The sequence below is a fragment of the Cynocephalus volans genome, chromosome 2, assembly GCF_027409185.1.
Source record: "Cynocephalus volans isolate mCynVol1 chromosome 2, mCynVol1.pri, whole genome shotgun sequence".
Lineage (NCBI taxonomy): Eukaryota > Metazoa > Chordata > Mammalia > Dermoptera > Cynocephalidae > Cynocephalus > Cynocephalus volans.
Genome location: NC_084461.1, coordinates 83,187,859 through 83,207,922, shown reverse-complemented (window position 1 = coordinate 83,207,922; position 20,064 = coordinate 83,187,859).

Here is a 20,064-nt window from a genome sequence, read left to right as displayed (position 1 = left end):
GTAGCATGGAAATGGCAATCAATGGCCATCACACATGAAGTTTCCCAAAGGCTGAGTGGATATTGCAGCTCCTACTGGCATGGATGGAAGACAACTCAGAACAGACAACTATGTCACCCCCACCTCCACCCCACCCACTGCCTTGGCATTTACATCAGCTTTCTCAGAACTTAGATGCAATCCTAGAGTAAGGGGGAAAACATGTGATTAGCTGAGATCAAGTTCACAACACTTATTAGAAAGGCAACTCTTAACAGAAATAAAATTCTAATATTTAAAAGTAAAGTTTGGCTTGCCTGGGTTTTTGACATGCAACCTATACACACTGCCTATATGTATGCTGCTATATATGGATATTTTGTAAGCATTAGTCTATTGTCAATGCAGGTACAAGGAAGTGACTATAGTATTATGTGGCCATCATAGTCATGGCATATGTCAGGGAGGCAGAGGCCACTGTCCAGGTTTCTATGAGGGGTCTCTTCCATGCATGCTACTTCCAGTCAATTTGCTTGGACCCATGCAGCACTTTCACTCTCCTCCACAGCCCAGTACCCACCACCTCCACACACCCCTATGCTACAGGTATCTTCACTGACTATTTACCTGGAGAGGGGGCCACAAGCTCAAAAGGAATTCTTGTTCTTAGAAGAGAGTAGGGGAAAACATTCTCAGATTTGTACCTGTGGGGTTGTCATGATTGTTCTCTTTGTCCCTGTCCCTAGTAGCCACAGGGGTAGGTGACTTACAACTCTAGATGATGTGAGGAGAGTAGCCTTTGGCTTGGTTCTGCTTTAAATATCTTACAGTTACTTCTGCCTTAAATATTTTAGTTACTTCTTTTATTATCACTTCTCCTTTTTCAGATATCACCAGAGCCCAGCCCCAAACTTATTTGGGGGGAGGGTCCAGTGCTCCCCCAGTTCATGCACAATTTTCAGTTTACAGTTTTGCAGAAATGAGTGCAACTTGAATGTTCCATGGTAGTGTGCGTAACGCCAGTTTGTTTTGAATCAGGACATAAATCTTGGATAGTATAAATTTTGAGCCAACATTTTCAAGATAAGAGATATTTATAATGATAGAGAGATGTATGGTGGTTTCAAGTTCTCTTGCCATCTATCTGGCCTCTCAGAGGTGGATCAGACTCACTTTGTTTATCCCTTGGCTCCGGTCACTCTTTGCTCACATTCACTAGGCTTTTATGACATGAACGAATGGCGCTGAGCCTGCTGCCCTCTTGTTATGATGTTATTTTTACTTACAGAAACCAAAAAGCCACAAGCCTTAGGTTTTCTCAGTTAGTTACTGTAAATTATACTGTTCTAATCATCAAAGGGCAAAAAAATTCTGAAAATGTAACAGCAATACAAAATGGCTAAAGGTGTGGACTCTTGAACCATGCATACATGACTCTGCATCCAGGCTCTACCACGTCCCAGCTGTGTGCCCTTGAGCAGGTTACTTCACCTTTCTGGGCCTTATTTCCTCATCTGTAACAATAAAGTCTACCCCTTATAAGTTTGCTGTTAAGATTAAATAAAATCGTGCAGAGGAATAATTTAGTATGGTTCCTATACATAGTAAACATTCAGTAAGTGTCAGTTTTTATTATTAGTGAGATCATTGTTCTTGTTATTATTGTCGTGTTGTGAAAAGAAAATGAATTTTACAGCCAAACAGATTTGAATTTGTAGCTCTTATCTATAAATCCAATAAAGGAGAATATATCAGAATCAATAAAGAAGATGGAAATACTGTAAAATGTTGCTGGCTAAGATTGTGTTGCCTTGGGGATTGTCACTCAAATGTGAATCTTCTTTTCCTAAGGCCACATTGGGAACTGTTTAATCATTGCCATGTGGACAGAACTGTAATGACCAGGGAGGAATCAAAGTGACAGCTGAAACTCAGAAAGCAGTTTCCTAAGACCAAGAAAAGCCAGAGGTGACAAGTGAGGAGAAAGGAGATAATGAATAAAAGAAATCATTTCTTTAATTTTGTCTTATGTCCAGTCACTTCTTGTGGAATGTGTTAGAGTACCAGTTTTCAAATTAAAAATTTTTATAAAGCATTATGAAGTGCTAAAATAACAATAAAAACAATAAGTTCTTTATAGTCACAGCACAGTGCATTGTTTAATTCAATTATCACAAGAATTGTAAAACAAATATACGATAAATAATATTATTGTCCCTATTTTGCAGATTAGAAAATTGAGGCACTGAGAGGTAACATGGTTTTTTCAAGGTCACACAGATGGTAAATAGTAGAACTGAGATTTTAACCTGGCAGTAATTTCAGAATTCAGGCTGTGCCTTACATTAGCAAGACAAAAATGTGACATAACATTTTAGAAGATATTTATAGTGTGGGAATCAAATGAGTACTGTGTGTTTTATACTATTGATTCTTTTCTGCTACTTGAAATAATAAAAATAGCTTTTATTTATTGAAAATTCACAATGTGTTAAGCACATGATTTCTATATTTTCACAATGATGATATAATAATTCATGAGAATAAGATGTATTATTCCTAATGCTTGCATTATCCTGCAGGTGAAGTGTTTTTACAGATATAGAAACTGAAATTCAGAGAGGTTAAGTCACCTGCCTAAAGTCATACAGCTAAGCCAGGATTTTAAAACTTGTCTCCTCATGTTTTCACTGTTTCACCTTATTTTACTCTTTAGCTTTACTTTCAAGTTTTTCAAACTGATGCATTAATATGCAATCTTATGTTTCCTGGAACACCTAGATAGAATTTATACTGATTCTTTACTTCAAATTTTGGAAACCCCAATAAATTTAAAACTGAGAGAGGCAGTTGTCCTTGTCAATCATTACTCCTTGACCCATCTTGAAGTGAGCCAAAGCTCTTAGGGGAGTAACAGACCAACCCGATGGCTCAGGCATCCCTTGGATCAAGAACCAACCCCACATGAATTCATGTGTAGTCCAGACCCACGGCTGCCAAAACATATAGAGAACCGGGGTACTGACTCCAGGGATACTCTACTATGTTGGGCCATTTCATTTCTCTCCCTGTTCCTTGGACTTCCTGCCTTGGTGCTAATGTGTCTTCATCCTCTTTTTTCTTTTCTTTTTTTTTTTAATTCCCAAAGAATGTTCTTCAGCGTATTGATCACAGTGTGTGTGTGTGTGTGTGTGTGTGTGTGTGTGTGTGTGTGTGTGTGTGTGTGTCTATGTATTTGAAACAAATTCCCTGTCTTGTACATTTGTAGAAAAAGTGAGTATTTTGCATTTCTTAATTGTAGGACTTCTCAGGAGTCCTTTTTATATATACTGGGGTATGCTGTGACTCCAAGATGGGGATACATTCCTCAGCATTTCTCCAGATGGAATCCTTTTTTCCTGGAGCATCTTCTAGGACCAGTGTTCTCTCAGCTCAATCAGGGAGACATTATCTTCTAACCAACTACCTCCAGTTAATAATTATCCGGCTTGATTCTGGATTCTGTCAGAAATAAGGCCTAGGATCACCACATGTCTGTTTATTTCTTAGAGCTTATGGCTCATGCTTTATCCTTGCCTCAGCAGAAAGTGCTGTAGTGCCAGTCAGCTGACAGAAAACAGGTGCCATCTGTGGCCTGTGAGGGGAGTGAGTCAGAGCCCACCAGCAGGGATGCAAGGGGAGAGCTGGAAGTCATCTTCACGAGGGAAGACACCTCAGATGTGGGAAAAAGGGAGTGGACCCACCCAGTCTCTTATGTCCCATAGTAGAGAGGCCCTTGTCCCAATTTGTTGAGGACAGCCTCTGTTAAGCCCTGTTGTCCCAGCATAATTATCAGTTCAAAGATCTTGTTGGATAATAATTATATCCTGTTATTAAAGCACAGGCATGGATTGTCTTCATGGCTTACAGATGTCAATGCATTTCCTAAGATGTTTTGCTCCCACCACAATCATTGAGTCTTGGAGTTGGAAGGGATTATCTCTTTCTCTATCCAATTTCCTACACTTGAGAGGGATGCTGGGGAAGATACTGAGAAAAGTGTTGCTCCTCAATAAAACAGAGGTGCAGGGAAGGAAGCACCTCCCATCCTTTGTTCAGACCTCACTGTGTGTATATGGAACACCTGCGACTTCAACGGCCATCTGGGGACCTTCCTGCATACAGTAGCCATTTCTACAAGAGCTCCTCAATTCCATAAGCTTCAGGCCCTGTAAAACCCAGATCTGTCTCCTGCTCATCTCCCTGATCTCAGTCACTGAGTCTATGAACTCTGTCTCCTGAGCATCTCTCAAGTCTACCCACGTCTCCATCTCCAGCACCACCATCCTGGTCCACACTGCCATCTTCTTTGCCATCGCTATTGCAGCAGAGTTCTCCCTGGTCTCCTCTCAGGCTGCCATGTTTCTAAATTGCATATCTTATCACATCACTCTCTTCTTGAAAACGCACTGTACTTAGGATACAACCAAAATGCTTAGCCTCTGTTGTAAGCCCTGGAGAATTTGGGCCTGATCTGTCTGTATATCTTCTTGTCATCTGTGTCCCACTCACTGCCTGGGCACAGCACACTGGCCTTCTCCCTGCTGCTCTCATGCTCTATCTTATTCTCAGGGATATGCTCTTCTGACAGAAATGCTCTTCCTACCTACCCTTCAGAGCTCGTTTAAAAAATTCCTTCCTCAAGGAAGCCTTTCTGACCGCTGCACAAGATTGAGTCAGAGCCTCTGATATATGCTCCTATGCAGTATTCATCACAAGGGCAACCACATACATACCTAGTTGTTTCATGTCTGTCTCCCTGGATGGAATGTATGTTCCACTAACACCTCTCAAGTTAACTGCTATATCCCCCCAAATAAGCACAGTGTTGTACAATAAGGCAGATACTCAATAAATGCTTATGGAATATTTTGTTGAGCATTTGGCTTAGCTGCAAGGCCATGATATGCTTCAGAAATTAGAAACTGGAAAGCAAAATTCACCCTTCTCAAGCAGTATGAATTGGCAGCATTAGCAGTTTCTTCCTAGGGATGTAGCACAGGTACTGGCTCTGGGCCCAGGCTCCAGAGTCTAACTGAGGTGGGTCTCAATGCTGATGCTAAGATTCATCCTTTCTAAGTCTCAGTGTCTTCATCTGTAAAATGGGAAGAGTAATTATGCTTACCTCATAAGATTGGTTATGTGCTTACTCAGCACATATTTATTAAACACCTACTATGTGTCAGGCACTCTGATAGAGGCCAGAAATAGAGTAATGTGCTCCATGGACATGGCCTTCACCCTCATGAGCACTGTTTTTATTCATCTTTGTGTCCCCAGCCCTAGCACAATGCCTGGTATGTAATAGTTGTTTAATATGTGTTTATTGAATTAACTAATAGAGTTCTTTATTTTCCCACTGATTTAATGTGCAAATAAGATGAAAGCGCCCAATGAGTAAAGGTAGAGGAGAAGAATAGTGGATACTCACGTACGACTCACAAGTGGCAGGCAGAAGCCTAAGCCCAGTGTGTGGATTGTTTCACTTACTCTTTATTCAGTAATGCAGATCCACTTATTATTATCCCCACTTTGCAGAGAGAGAAATAGTAGCACAAATAGCTGAAGTCGCCTGATCAAGGTCACATAGCCAGTAAGTGGTGAAGATGCATGAGCACAGATAACAACACTGCATGACAATAGCCTTAAGTTGTATCAAACTCTAGCTGAGAATCCAGAGTCCCAGGGAAAGAGAAAACAGGAAGAGAAATTCAAGGCTCAGAAAGGGAAATGGCAGCATCAGAAAAGCAGCAGGGGACTAGCTTTCTTTCTCTGACTATTTTCACTGAGCTGATTGGTTATCTATAAAGTCTCATATACCTTTTTACCTCTTCTGTTTTTATGTTCTATGTCAGGTAATAATAGACTTAACTATGTCAGGCTATATAGTTTTATTCAACTCTACATGATATGTCATCAGTTGAAGCACTGAATCGTAAGAATGCCATATAATTCTACGTATTTTGATAAGGAAATGCACTTAATGCCGAATTGTAGTCTGCCGATTATTCCTCATACTGATTTCAAAGAAGCCTTATGAAATAACATAATAAAAGGTAGAAAAAGAAACAAACCATATGTCAGATGTATTAAACACAAGGAAGCCAGACAGAAGACTAGTATCTGAGATCAAAGAAGCGTGTGTATGAAATGGCAAAGCAAACAGCTCTTCCAGGAGACCGAGAGCTGCGCTCCCCGTCACACGTCAGTGACCAAGTCCAACAGGTCTTTGGTGCATGTGAGCAAAGCACTCAAGAGGCTTTTTAAAGCTTTGCTTTTCTTTTTGATGCCTCAATTAATTATTCGTGTGACTGTTATTGGTCATAACACCCAATTTTCCATTCAAATCAGGAGGTCATTCTACTCTATTGCTGAATACAGGAACTTGCTTGGTATAGCCTTGTGATATTCACATGCAAAATTCTCCATGAATAACTTGTTAGGGTAGCAATTCTTAAAATTTTTGGACTCAGATCCCCTTTATACTCAACATTATGAGAACCTCAAAGAGCTTTTGTTTATGTGGGTTGTATGTATTGAAATGTTCTATATTTAAAATTAAAATTAAAAAAATTAAATATCAATTTACTAATTCATTCCAAAATTACAATAATAAACCCATTACATATTAACATAAATAACATATTTTTATAAAAAATAACTATATTTTCAAAACAAAGTGTTAGTGAGAAGAATGGCATTGTTTTACATTTTTTGCAAATCTCTGTAATGTATGACTTATTAGAGGAAAATTATATTCTTCTATCCACTTCAGCATTCAACCTGCTGCAATATGTTTTGGTTGGAGTATATGAAGAAAGTGCATCCTCACATAGAGCTGAAAAGAGAAGGAATATAGTTGTGGATATCTTTTGATAGTCCACCAAGACTCAGCAAGTAGTTTCTTAAAAGATACAACACAGACTCTGAAACCATATCAATAAACTTTTTGTACTTCCTTAAATTAAAATGTCTTAGTCTATCTTGAACCCTAAATAGAGCTTTTATCAAAGGGCTGGCCAGTAAGCTTAGTTAGTTAGAGCATGGTGCTGATAACAACAAGGTCCAGGATTTGATCCCTGTACCAGCCAGCTGCCAAATAAATAAATAAATAGAGCTTTTATCCATGCATAATTTTGTAATACCATGCATTGTTACTTGGACAATATTGATTTACTGAGATGTTCCAAATGTTGACACATTTCATCATACAACTATTTTTAAAAGTTACACTAGTTAATACCATCACCAGTTTCACAAGAAAAGTCTCTAAGTACTAAGAAACTGTCAAGCTCTTGGTGATGAATACAAATTTTCCAAAATTTTAATTTCATTTGAAACCTCAAATTTTATCATTGGCAACAAATATTAGCAATTATTTTCCTTGAAGAGACAGGCTCATTTTATTCATTTTCAAGAAAATTTCTGCCAAATAACCAGGTCAGAATAACCATAGTTTGTAAGTCATTTATTCAAGTAAAAATAGTATGTCATGAAGAAAAAGCAACTAGTTCAGTTTGCAACTCAAATGAATGTACAAATCTTTTTCCTCAAGACAACCATGATAATTTGGCATGCAGCAAAGCACTTTATATAAATTCCATTTCATCACCCAGTCTAAAAGGCACATATTCAAGGGTCCATATTTAATTGTTACTGCTTCACCAGAAGTATACTTAAGGGTATCTGGATTTTTGTGTGTGTGTATGTTACTGCCTTGATTCTTGCTAAGTCACCACCATGGCTTTTGCACCATCAGGGCAAATGTCAACAAAGCAAAAAAGGCAAATCATGTCAGAACTATTATTGGCTTGACAACAACCATAAAGGATGTTGGGACTGTCAGAGGTGTATTGACATACTTTGAGAACTGTTGTGTTAGAGAATTTTCAACATTAATCAATATTGTTCCCTTTAGACAAGCCTATGTGATATAGGTTGAAACCAGTGGGGGGGATACATTGAAACAGAAATGGTCCTGTTCAGGACAGGTTGCTATATACTTGATCTGTCCAACCCTGGCACTCAGGTAGTAACTTCTAACATGGGTTGGGCTAACCCAGATTAAGATACTTCCCCTTAATGCAGGTAAACCTCTCATCTTTAACAAAAATGTTATAAGGGCTGGTTGAGAAGAACTAAACTTATGCCATAGAATCAAACGTAAATACAAATATGCTGTGTAGGAGAGAGAGAATATTAATTTAAAGATAACTTTGATGTGAATATAAACACAGCAAACTCTACATCACTGTGATTGTTCTGTCAACCCCGAATCCTTTTATACTAGGGGACTGGCATCTAGGCTAGCATCCATGGTAGTGGCTCATCCAGTCCTAAAAGACTCCTGTTTCCTTATGATGATTCACCTTTGTCTACTGATCTGCTTCCATAGACAATAGCAGCTCCACTTATACTGAGCCATTCCAGTGTGAGTTACAGGTACTTGCAAAATTATCTTCAACATCAAAGTTACAGGTAATTAAAAGGTTTTTACATTAAAATTTAGAATTTAGAATTTATATACTTCATCAACTCCATTTTTATTGCTCTAGCTATTTCTCTTTTGCTACCATGTAAGTTAGTGCAAATATAGGAACTTGGAGACATCTTCTCCAATGTGAATCGACTCATTAAATGCTTATTTCAAATATTTATTCCTATTTATAAAAAAAAAGGAAAAAGAAGAAGAAATATAAATAGCAAATAAAACTAGATGGGGGACAAAATTAAACCTTGTCAGTATTTTTAATGCAATACCTGTTTTGATCTTGCCCACCACATTTGAAGTTTTTCCTGATTTTTAAAACCAATAGTCAAGATTGATGAGGATATGGTGAAACAGACACATTCATTACTGGTGAGAACATTCACTGGTATCAGGAACTCATAAAAATTCTTAATTTTTGCCCTTGTAATTTCACTCTGAGAATATATCCTAAGGAAATACAAATGTGGCAAAATTGGAAGAACGCACAAATAAATTATGGTACATTTGGTGAAGTGGAATGTTATTAAGTCATTAAAAATGAAGTAGAAAATTTTATAAGAAATTGCTTATGATAATATAACATTAAGTGAAAAAAGTGCAATATAAACTTATGTACATAGTTACTATTTTCTTATTTCATTTTTTTGTGTGGTGAGAACATTTGAGAGTTATCCTTTTAGCAAATTTCAAGCATACAATACAGTATTTGTTAACTGTGGTCACCATGCTGTATATTAGCTCTCTGGAACTTATTTATCTTGCATAACTGAAATTTCGTACTCTTTGACCAATATCTCCCCATTTCCCCCTCCTCTCAGCCCCTGGAAACCACCATTGTATTCTCTGATTCTACGAGTTTGACTATTTTAGATTCCACATACAAATGAGATCATGCAATAATCATAGCATTAACTTATAGCATAGAATTAACTCATAGCATTGTGGGGACTGGCAAGTTCAAAATCCAAAGGCCAGGCCACTAGGCTAGAAACTCAGGTAGGTGTTGATGCCGGTCTTGAGGCAGAATTTTTTCTCCTATGGGAAATCTCAGTTTTTGCTCTTAAGGCCTTTAACTGTTTGGATGAGGCTCACACAGATTACCCAAGGTAATCTTCCTTACTTATAAAGTCAACTGATAGTAGATGTTAACCACGGCTCCAAAATATTTTCACGGCAACACCTAGATTATGTTTAATTCAATCACTAGTTACTGTAGCCTAACCAAGTAGACACATAAAATTAACCATCACAGGAAAGTTTTCCTTTTTTCTTTTGTGCATTTCTAACCTTTCTTTAATGAACCTATACTGTATAATCAAACTCATAAGAGCCAAAGCATATATGTAGTAAGAAATGAAAGAAAATTTATAAAAAAAAAAGCAAATAATTAGTTATTTCAGACAATGATTTGGGACAGTTTTTATTTTCTTCATGCTATTTGATAAACTCTTGAAAATACTCAAGATTTTTTCCCTTAGTGTCTTTCCTTGGATGCTGTGGAGAAAGTTGAGGAAAACATTCCTATATTTAAGCAAGAAAAGAATTTCTACATTTGAAGACCTCTGTAAAATTCTATCATGTTCTTTTATTCTGTTGGTCACTTACAATTTTTCATTTTCAACACCATTCCTGTTTATTGTAGCTGAGGTTAAACTGCTTCTTTGTTACTATTTTTTGTTTTCATTATTCTGGTCAGTACTCTTAGTTGCATATCACAGGATAATTTCTAATTAATTTAAGCAAAATAGGATTTATTAAGCATAAAAACTTTGTCAGAATCTCAAGGAGATTCAGAGAACTAGATTTAAAATGCTAAGCAGTTAGGAATACAGGAACAGAGCCCATCCACCTGTGGGGATGTGTGAATGTGAAAACACCCCTGCCGCCACTACCCACTGCTCAATACTGATCATACCTAAGACTGGGTGCCAGAAACTCCACCACCATGACCCCAGAAGAAACAGAACTCCTGTGCCACCACACCTGCCAGAAAGTCAATCTCTCTGTGACGACATGCTAACACTGCTCCCTTTCTCCCCTTTCTCATCATATCTCGTAGGGCCGCATCCAAATGGGAAAACCTAGGTCATATGCTTGTACCTTAAGCAGTAAGATTACCATGCAGTTTTTGCCTCATGCTTTACAATGCACTACTCAAAATGGGGAAAACTATCAAGACTCAAGAGAGTGTTTTCAAAAGATGTGGAGCAGCCATAAGTGCCTATTGTTCTCACTGACACATGGATTACTCAGGTTAAAGCAGATAATAGGGTGAGCCACAAAGAAGGCCCTGGAAGTGTTCTCTTTATGTACCATTCCTACTTCCTTCATCTTGAGCCTGGAGAGCGGAAATCAGAAATTATTTCAGTCCAGTATGCTTTCCATTACACTTTCTCTATGTCAAAAGTTCCAGAATAGAGCAAATATTCATGGATATATAAAGATTTTTCTGTGATGTCCTTCTCTTTTTTTTTTTTTTTTTTTAATTTTATTTTGTCGATATACATTGTAGCTGATTATTGCTCCCCATCACCAAAACCTCCCTCCCTTCTCCCTCCCCCCTCCCCCCCAACAATGTCCTTTCTGTTTGCTTGTTGTATCAACTTCAAATAATTGTGGTTGTTATATCTTCTTCCCCCCCCCCCGGTTTGTGTGTGTGTGTGTGTATGTGTGTGTGTGAATTTATATATTAATTTTTAGCTCCCACCAATAAGTGAGAACATGTGGTATTTCTCTTTCTGTGCCTGACTTGTTTCACTTAATATAATTCTCTCAAGGTCCATCCATGTTGTTGCAAATGGCAGTATTTCATTCGTTTTTATAGCTGAGTAGTATTCCATTGTGTAGATGTACCACATTTTCCGTATCCACTCATCTGATGATGGGCATTTGGGCTGGTTCCAACTCTTGGCTATTGTAAAGAGTGCTGCGATGAACATTGGGGAACAGGTATACCTTCGACTTGATGATTTCCATTCCTCTGGGTATATTCCCAACAGTGGGATGGCTGGGTCGTATGGTAGATCTATTTGCAATTGTTTAAGGAACCTCCATACCATTTTCCATAGAGGCTGCACCATTTTGCAGTCCCACCAACAATGTATGAGAGTTCCTTTTTCTCCGCAGCCTCGCCAGCATTTATCGTTCATAGTCTTTTGGATTTTAGCCATCCTAACTGGGGTTAGATGGTATCTCAATGTGGTTTTGATTTGCATTTCCCGGATGCTGAGTGATGTTGAGCATTTTTTCATATGTCTGTTGGCCATTTGGATATCTTCCTTAGAGAAATGCCTACTTAGCTCTTTTGCCCGTTTTTTAATTGGGTTGCTTGTTTTCTTCTTGTAAAGTTGTTTGAGTTCCTTATATATTCTGGATATTAATCCTTTGTCAGATGTATATTTTGCAAATATTTTCTCCCACTCTGTTGGTTGTCTTTTAACTCTTTTAATTGTTTCTTTTGCTGTGCAGAAGCTTTTTAGTTTGATATAATCCCATTTGTTTATTTTTCCTTTGGTTGCCCGTGCTTTTGGGGTCGTATTCATGAAGTCTGTGCCCAGTCCTATTTCCTGAAGTGTTTCTCCTATGTTTTCTTTAAGAAGTTTTATTGTCTCAGGGTGTATATTTAAATCCTTTATCCATTTTGAGTTGATTTTAGTATATGGTGAGAGGTATGGATCTAGTTTCATTCTCCTGCATATGGATATCCAGTTATCCCAGCACCACTTGCTGAAGAGGCAGTCCCTTCCCCAGTGAATAGGCTTGGTGCCTTTGTCAAAGATCAGATGGAAGTAAGTGTGTGGGTTGATTTCTGGATTCTCTATTCTATTCCATTGATCAGTGTGTCTGTTTTTATGCCAGTACCATACTGTTTTGGTTATTATAGCTTTGTAGTATAGCTTAAAGTCAGGTAGTGTTATGCCTCCAGCTTTATTTTTTTTGCTGAGCATTGCTTTGGCTATTCGTGGTCTTCTATTGTTCCATATAAATGTCTGAATAGTTTTTTCCATTTCTGAGAAAAATGTCTTTGGAATTTTGATGGGGATTGCATTGAATTTGTATATCACTTTGGGCAGTATGGACATTTTCACTATGTTGATTCTTCCAATCCAAGAGCATGGAATATCTTTCCATCTTCTTGTATCCTCTCTAATTTCTCTCAGCAGTGGTTTGTAGTTCTCATTATAGAGATTTTTCACCTCCTTGGTTAACTCAATTCCTAAGTATTTTATTTTTTTGGTGGCTATTGTAAATGGGCAAGCTTTCTTGATTTCTCCTTCTGCATGTTCACTATTGGAGAAAAGAAATGCTACTGATTTTTGTGTGTTGATTTTGTATCCTGCTACTGTGCTGAAATCATTTATCAATTCCAACAGTTTTTTTGTAGAGGTTTTAGGCTGTTCGATATATAGGATCATGTCATCTGCAAACAGGGACAGTTTGACTTCATCTTTTCCAATCTGGATGCCCTTTATTTCCTTCTCTTCTCTGATTGCTCTGGCTAGTACTTCCAACACTATGTTGAATAGGAGTGGTGAGAGTGGGCATCCTTGTCTAGTGCCTGTTCTTAAAGGAAAAGCTTTCAGCTTTTCCCCATTCAGGATGATATTGGCAGTGGGTTTGGCATATATGGCTTTAATTATGTTGAGATACTTTCCCTCTATACCTAACTTATAGAGGGTCTTTGTCATGAATGAGTGCTGAACTTTATCAAATGCTTTTTCAGCATCTATAGAGATGATCATATGGTCCTTGTGTTTGAGTTTATTAATATGGTGTATCACATTTATTGATTTGCGTATGTTGAACCAACCTTGCATCCCTGGGATGAATCCCACTTGATCGTGATGAATAATTTTTCGTATGTGTTGCTGTATTCTGTTTGCTAGTATTTTAGTGAGGATTTTTGCATCTATATTCATCAGGGATATCGGCCTGTAGTTTTCTTTTTTGGTTATATCTTTACCTGGTTTTGGTATCAGGATGATGTTTGCTTCATAGAATGAGTTTGGGAGATTTGCGTCCGTTTCAATCTTTTGGAATAGTTTGTAAAGAATCGGTGTCAATTCCTCTTTGAATGTTTGGTAAAATTCTGCTGTGAATCCATCTGGTCCTGGGCTTTTCTTTGTTGGGAGCCTTCTGATAACAGCTTCAATCTCCTTTATTGTTATTGGTCTGTTCAAATTTTCTACATCTTCACGGTTCAGTTTTGGGAGCTTGTGTGTGTCCAGAAATTTATCCATTTCCTCCAGATTTTCAAATTTGTTGGCGTATAGTTGTTTATAGTAGTCTCGAATGATTCCTTGTATTTCAGATGAATCAGTTGTAATATCGCCTTTTTCATTTCTAATTTTTGTTATTTGAGTCTTCTCTCTTCTTTTTTTTGTTAGCCATGCTAATGGTTTGTCAATTTTATTTATCTTTTCAAAAAACCAACATTTTGATTCGTTGATCTTTTGAATTGTTTTTTGGTTTTCAATTTCATTCAGTTCTGCTCTGATCTTAATGATTTCTTTCCGTCTGCTAACTTTAGGATTGGATTGTTCTTGTTTTTCTAGTTCTTTAAGGTGAAGTGTTAGGTTGTTCACTTGCCATCTTTCCATTCTTCTGAAGTGAGCATTTAATGCAATAAATTTTCCCCTCAATACTGCTTTTGCAGTATCCCACAGGTTTTGGTATGATGTATCATTGTTTTCATTAGTTTCAATAAACTTTTTGATTTCCTGCTTGATTTCTTCTTGGACCCATATGTCATTAAGTAGAATGCTGTTTAATTTCCATGTGTTTGTATAGTTTCCAGAGTTTTGTTTGTTATTAATTTCTAGTTTTAATCCATCGTGGTCTGAGAAGATACATGGGATAATTCCAATTTTTTTGAATTTATTGAGACTTGATTTGTGACCTAATATGTGATCTATCCTGGAAAATGATCCATGTGCTGATGAGAAGAATGAATATTCTGAGGTTGTTGGGTGGAATGTTCTGTAGATATCTGCCAATTCCAATTGGTCTAGAGTCTTGTTTAGATCTTGTATTTCTCTACTGATTCTTTGCCTAGATGATCTGTCTAATATTGACAGTGGAGTGTTCAGGTCCCCTGCTATTATGGTATTAGTGCCTATTTCCTTCTTTAGGTCTAATAGAGTTTGTTTTATAAATCTGGCTGCTCCAACATTGGGTGCGTACATATTTATGATTGTTATGTCTTCTTGATGGATCAGTCCTTTTATCATTAAGTAGTGTCCCTCATTGTCTCTTTTTATGGTTTTTAGTTTAAAGTCTATTTTGTCAGATATAAGAATAGCCACTCCAGCTCGTTTTTCTTTTCTGTTTGCATGGTAAATCTTTTTCCATCCTTTCACTCTTAGTCTGTGTGAATCTTTATGGGTGAGGTGGGTCTCTTGTAGGCAGCATATAGTTGGGTCCTGCTTTTTGATCCAGTCAGCCAGTCTGTGTCTTTTAATTGGGGAATTTAAGCCTTTAACATTAAGAGTTGTTATTGAAAGGTGTTGATTTATTCCTAGCATTTTATTGGTTGTTTGGTTGTCTTAGGTGTCTTTTGTTCCTTGCTTTCTGATTTACTGTTTGGTTTCTTTGTTTGTTGGTTCCTTAGGTTGTAGATAGTGTTTTTGTTAGCTTGTTTTCTCTTCATGAATGCCATTTTTATTGTACTAGCGGGTTTAGATATTTCTTAGGTTTTTATGGCAGTGGTAGTTATTTTTCAGGAACCAAACCCAGTACTCCCTTGAGGATTTCTTGTAAGGGTGGTCTTGTGGTAGTGAACTCCCGCAGTTTTTGTTTGTCTGAGAAATATACTATTTGCCCCTCATTTTGGAAGGATAGCCTTGCAGGGTAGAGTATTCTTGGCTGGCAATCTTTGTCTTTTAGTATTTTGAAAATATCATCCCATTCCTTTCTAGCTTTTAGGGTTTGTGATGAAAAGTCTGATGTTAACCTGATTGGGGCTCCCTTATAGGTGATTTGACGCTTCTCTCTTGCAGCTTTTAAGATTCTCTCTTTGTCTCTGAGTTTTGCCAATTTGACTATGACATGTCTTGGAGAAGGCCTTTTTGGGTTGAATACGTTTGGAGATCGTTGAGCTTCCTGGATCTGAAGATCTGTGATTTTTCCTATACCTGGGAAGTTTTCTGCTACTATTTTGTTGAATATGTTTTCAATGGAATCACCATTTTCCTCCCCTTCTGGAATACCCATGACTCGGATATTTGAGCGCTTGAGGTTGTCTGATATCTCTCTCAGATTTTCTTCCATGTCCTTGATTCTTTTTTCTTTCTTTTTGTCTGCTTGTGTTATTTCAAACAGCCCATCTTCAAGTTCAGAGGTTCTCTCTTCAACTTCAACAAGCCTGCTGGTTAAACTCTCCGTTGTGTTTTTTATTTCGCTGAATAACTTCTTCAGCTCAGCAAGTTCTGCTACATTTTTTTTCAGGACATTGATTTCCTTGTATATTTCCTCTTTCAGATCCTGTATACTTTTCCTCATTTCATCATGATGTCTAGCTGAGTTTTCTTGTATCTCATTCAGTTTCCTTAGAATTATCACTCGAAATTCCTTGTCAGTTATTTCAAGGGCTTCTTGTTCTATAGGATCTAGAGTATGAGATTTATTAACTTTTGGTGGTGTACTTTCTTGATTTTTTGTATTTCTGGTGTCTTTTTTTTGGTGTTTATTCATTGTGGCAGGGGGTTTCACAGTCCACTGGTTTGAGACTAATGACTAACTAGGATGTTGCTGTGGTTGCCAATTTCGTATGGCTCCCGCCGTGACTGCTCAGTTGGCCTCTAGTGTCTTGTGTGTGTGGTTGCCTCGGGTCTTGGGCTTCTCCGGGGATCCACCTTTCTGGTCAGCTTGTACTCTGCTGGGCTGGTGGATCACGTACCACAGGGTGTGTGATCTCTGTTGAGCTTTCACTTTCTGTACAGGACTTCTCCCCGTTCCGTGTGCTCTGGCCCAGGCTGTTAGATCGTGCAGTGGCGACCCCACCGGGTGTGTGGTTTCTGTCCAGTCTCCGCCTCCCTGGCCGCACGTCTCCCCCCTCTGTGCACACTGTGCTGGGCTGGGGTGTGTCTTCTGCACCCCTCGTCTATCAGCTGGGCTTTCAAGACCCTGCTCAGCACCGCCTCACCCAGGAAGTCTACCAGGTTTCTGCTAGGCACAGACGACCGGTCTCTCTGGGTGCCTTTGTAGCACTGTGTAGATCTTTCTCGGGTCTTGTTCACCTTTGTATCCCCCCGGTATAAACCGAGTCTAGTGCCCGCCTGCAGCCTGCTCTCCGGCAGGTTCAAGCGGACCTGGGAACTCTCCTACCACACTATTCCCAACCAGAAATTCGTTAGGCTTTTTTCCAAACTGGTGGTCGCAGAGATGGTATCTGCCTCCCAGTAACAGGAAGTTTACCGGGGCCGGAGTCCAGGGTGTGGTGGAGTGACAGTCGGCCCGCCCGTACTTCCTAGCCCTCCCAACACTGGTCGGGATGCCCCACACCCCCAGCCCCACCAGAGAACCGCGGAGGGAGTGGGGGAGGGAGTGGGAGAGGAGGCCGGCCCGCAGGGTCCGGAAAGCCCCGCGCCAGGCCAAGCAAATGGGCTCAGTGATGGCCGAGCAGGGCGGAGCTGCCCGCACCTGGGAAAATGGAGGCAGCACCGGGGCAGTGAGTGGCCTGGTGGTGCAGGCGGAAGCCGCGTGGGCATCCACCCCCCGAACAGAGCTGTGCCAGGGATCACTCACAGTGCTGTGCCAGGTCGGGCGCTCGCTCTGTCTCTGGTTTGTTGCCTTCCGTGTTCTCGGCGCTGCCGCCTCGGGCTGTTCAGTCGCGGCGCCGCTTGTGCGCTCCCAGGAATCTTCTTTAATGCCGGCCTGAAACCTCGAATCCTGAATAGGGCAGCTGGCCGCCTTCAGTGCGGCCCCAGCCTCCGGGATCCTGGCTGCATCCACAGCAGCCCTGGCGCCGTGTTCCCTGTTTCAAGACTCGCTTTTGCAGCTAAGAATCAGTTCTTTTTCCTGCTCCACACTTCAAAGCTGTTGCCTGTAAATGAGGCAGCCTCTCCTGCCAGGGGCAAAGTGGCGTTGAGCCCCCACGACCGGCCAGCAGCAGCAGTCCTCCCTTAAGAGATGGCCAGAGGAAGGTCCACAAGTTTCCCGGCTGCCTGAGGCCCAGTGGCCACCTTTTCCACCTCAGCTACTCCGCGCCAGCCGCCGCAGCCGCCGCCATCTTGCCCCAACTCTGAAGAGTATTAACTTAAACAATACTCTCTAAATGGTACACAATTCTCATTCTGTATATTAGAATCAAGTGATGTCTATTCTTGCTCATATATCTTGCTGATAAGCACCCCGGCCCCCTCAGAGTGGTGATTCAGGCTCCTTCCTGTTGTGTTCTCAAGACCACTACTCCTCTGCTTTACGTTTTCGGATTCGGGAGAGGGCTGGACCTGGCCGTCAGGAGTCCCCAGGGGCAGGACGCGCTATTTGGCGCTAACTTCTCCCATCCTCCTCCGTCCCCTCACCCTCGAATGCAGGAAGCTCCAGACTTTCTCCTTTCTTCCTTTCCCTTAGGAAATAATTGTGTGGGGTCCTCTATTCACTTTCAAGCCGGAGATACTTGGTTGCTCTTGTGAGCCAAGTGGTTGCCTCTGTGATGTCCTTTTCTAAAGGATTTGCTTGTTTTCTGGAAGTGGCTCTGCATTATATGGTCCTAAATATTTCCTGCTATTTTCTCACTTGTCATATCAGCAAAAATCAGATGAAGAAAGGGGGAGAACATTTTGAGTCCAAAATACCTGCATTTGGATTGGAAAACACATGGTTCAGGCAGACACTACTTTGGTGCTAAACAAACTCATCTTTTCTCTACCAATACATGAGAGTAGCTGGCAGTTGTCTTATTTAGAGTGGAGTGGAACAGGTTTTCTACTTAAGGTACCCAATCTTAATGTTTTTACACATGTTTTATACCAACTCCACATGCTAAATGAAACAGCAAATCCTGTTGCCCTTACTCAGAATAGGCAAAACATCAACTCTTTCAGCAAAAACAACCAGCTCACAAAGGTAGCATGAGAAGGCAAAATTTGCTGAAATCATGGTAGACTGAGATTTATCAGTCAGGCTTCTTTTCACCACTTGCATAATTGGAAAACAATCAGTTAAGGTCCTTCCATCAGTGAGTCAAAGAGCAACAAGACTTCTCATTGCTCCAACAACTCAGATTCCTCACAAAGCTGCTCATGCCATGCCTTTAAACATTACAATTCCATGCTTAGATATGAAGTTATTTACAAGCCTGTCTTCAAAGGGAGTAGCTGCCTTTACTTCCTATGGAAATGTCCACAGGGCTGCAATGCTTCCAGGGTATTAAGCAATTTTCTGAAAGCTCTACACCTTAGTGACAGAGGAAAATTGGCTGTTCCTGTAAAAGAAATGGCTACATTGTATGTGGAATGTTTTTGGCAAAAGCAGAGAAGATTAAGTTGATCTACCAGCATTAGAGAGTTCTATTGCATTTGTCTACTTATTTCAGGAGAGAAAAATAACACATTGTTACAGAACCTAAGATATTTCATGTCCTACCCTGGGCTTTACACAAAGAGCCTATTATCCATTATAAACAATCCCTTGGTGCCCTCTGCCATCTCATTCCCAGCTCACAAGTAGAAATGATCCTGAGGCCTTAATTGCTTTTCATAGGTCATCATCACTGTCACACAGTGCTCTTTGAAGAGAAAAATAAAAACGGCATGTAATGTAATCAGCTGTCAAAGTGCTCAGCTTTTCCTTGTAAGACAATCCTGCCTGTCAAATGGAAAGAAAGTATTACATGGAAGGATATGCATGCCTGAATTCAAGCAGATGCTTAGGATTCTTTCATGACAAAGAAAGCAAAGTAAATGTGCATCAGCTTCAAAGAGAGAGGGATGTATGTCCTAATTAGCAATTTCCTTTCCTGGCTGCACCTGGACGTTGCACTAAATAAACTCAAACTAAATGAGAAAGCAAATAACAAAACCAATGAGAAAAGAACTGCTGCAGTTCAGCCTGGGAGCCTGATCATGGGGAACAAAGAGAAGGAGATAGCCATGGGCTGAAAGTGGGGCTTCAGTGACAGTGAGTAACTGAGAACAACGGTGAACTTACAGGAAGCATCAAGTAGTTGCCCCACTCTTGTTCCCCCAAAGCTGGGCAGATTCACAGATTGTAAGTATGTCTGTGAAGCTCTGTTTCATTGGGTTAAGTATAAATTGGTAGAAGAGACATCCGGGAGCCAATCTTCTACAATGACAATGCAGAAGTTCTCTTTCCAGTTTTCATTGACGGAGGCTCAGGCAAGGGAAGAGGGTCATGGAAGATAAAGGAAATAAGAGTGCTTCCCAGGGTGCAGCCTCTGGAAAGCCAGAAATCTGGCAGGCTTCCTTTCATGAGGAATGTATGAGGGAAGTCCCAGCAGGGATTATTGCTTTTGTAGAGACAGGGACAGGACTTAAATCTGGAAATAGCCAGGACTCCCTGGCTACCTGGCATCAGACTTGCTCATCCTCTGC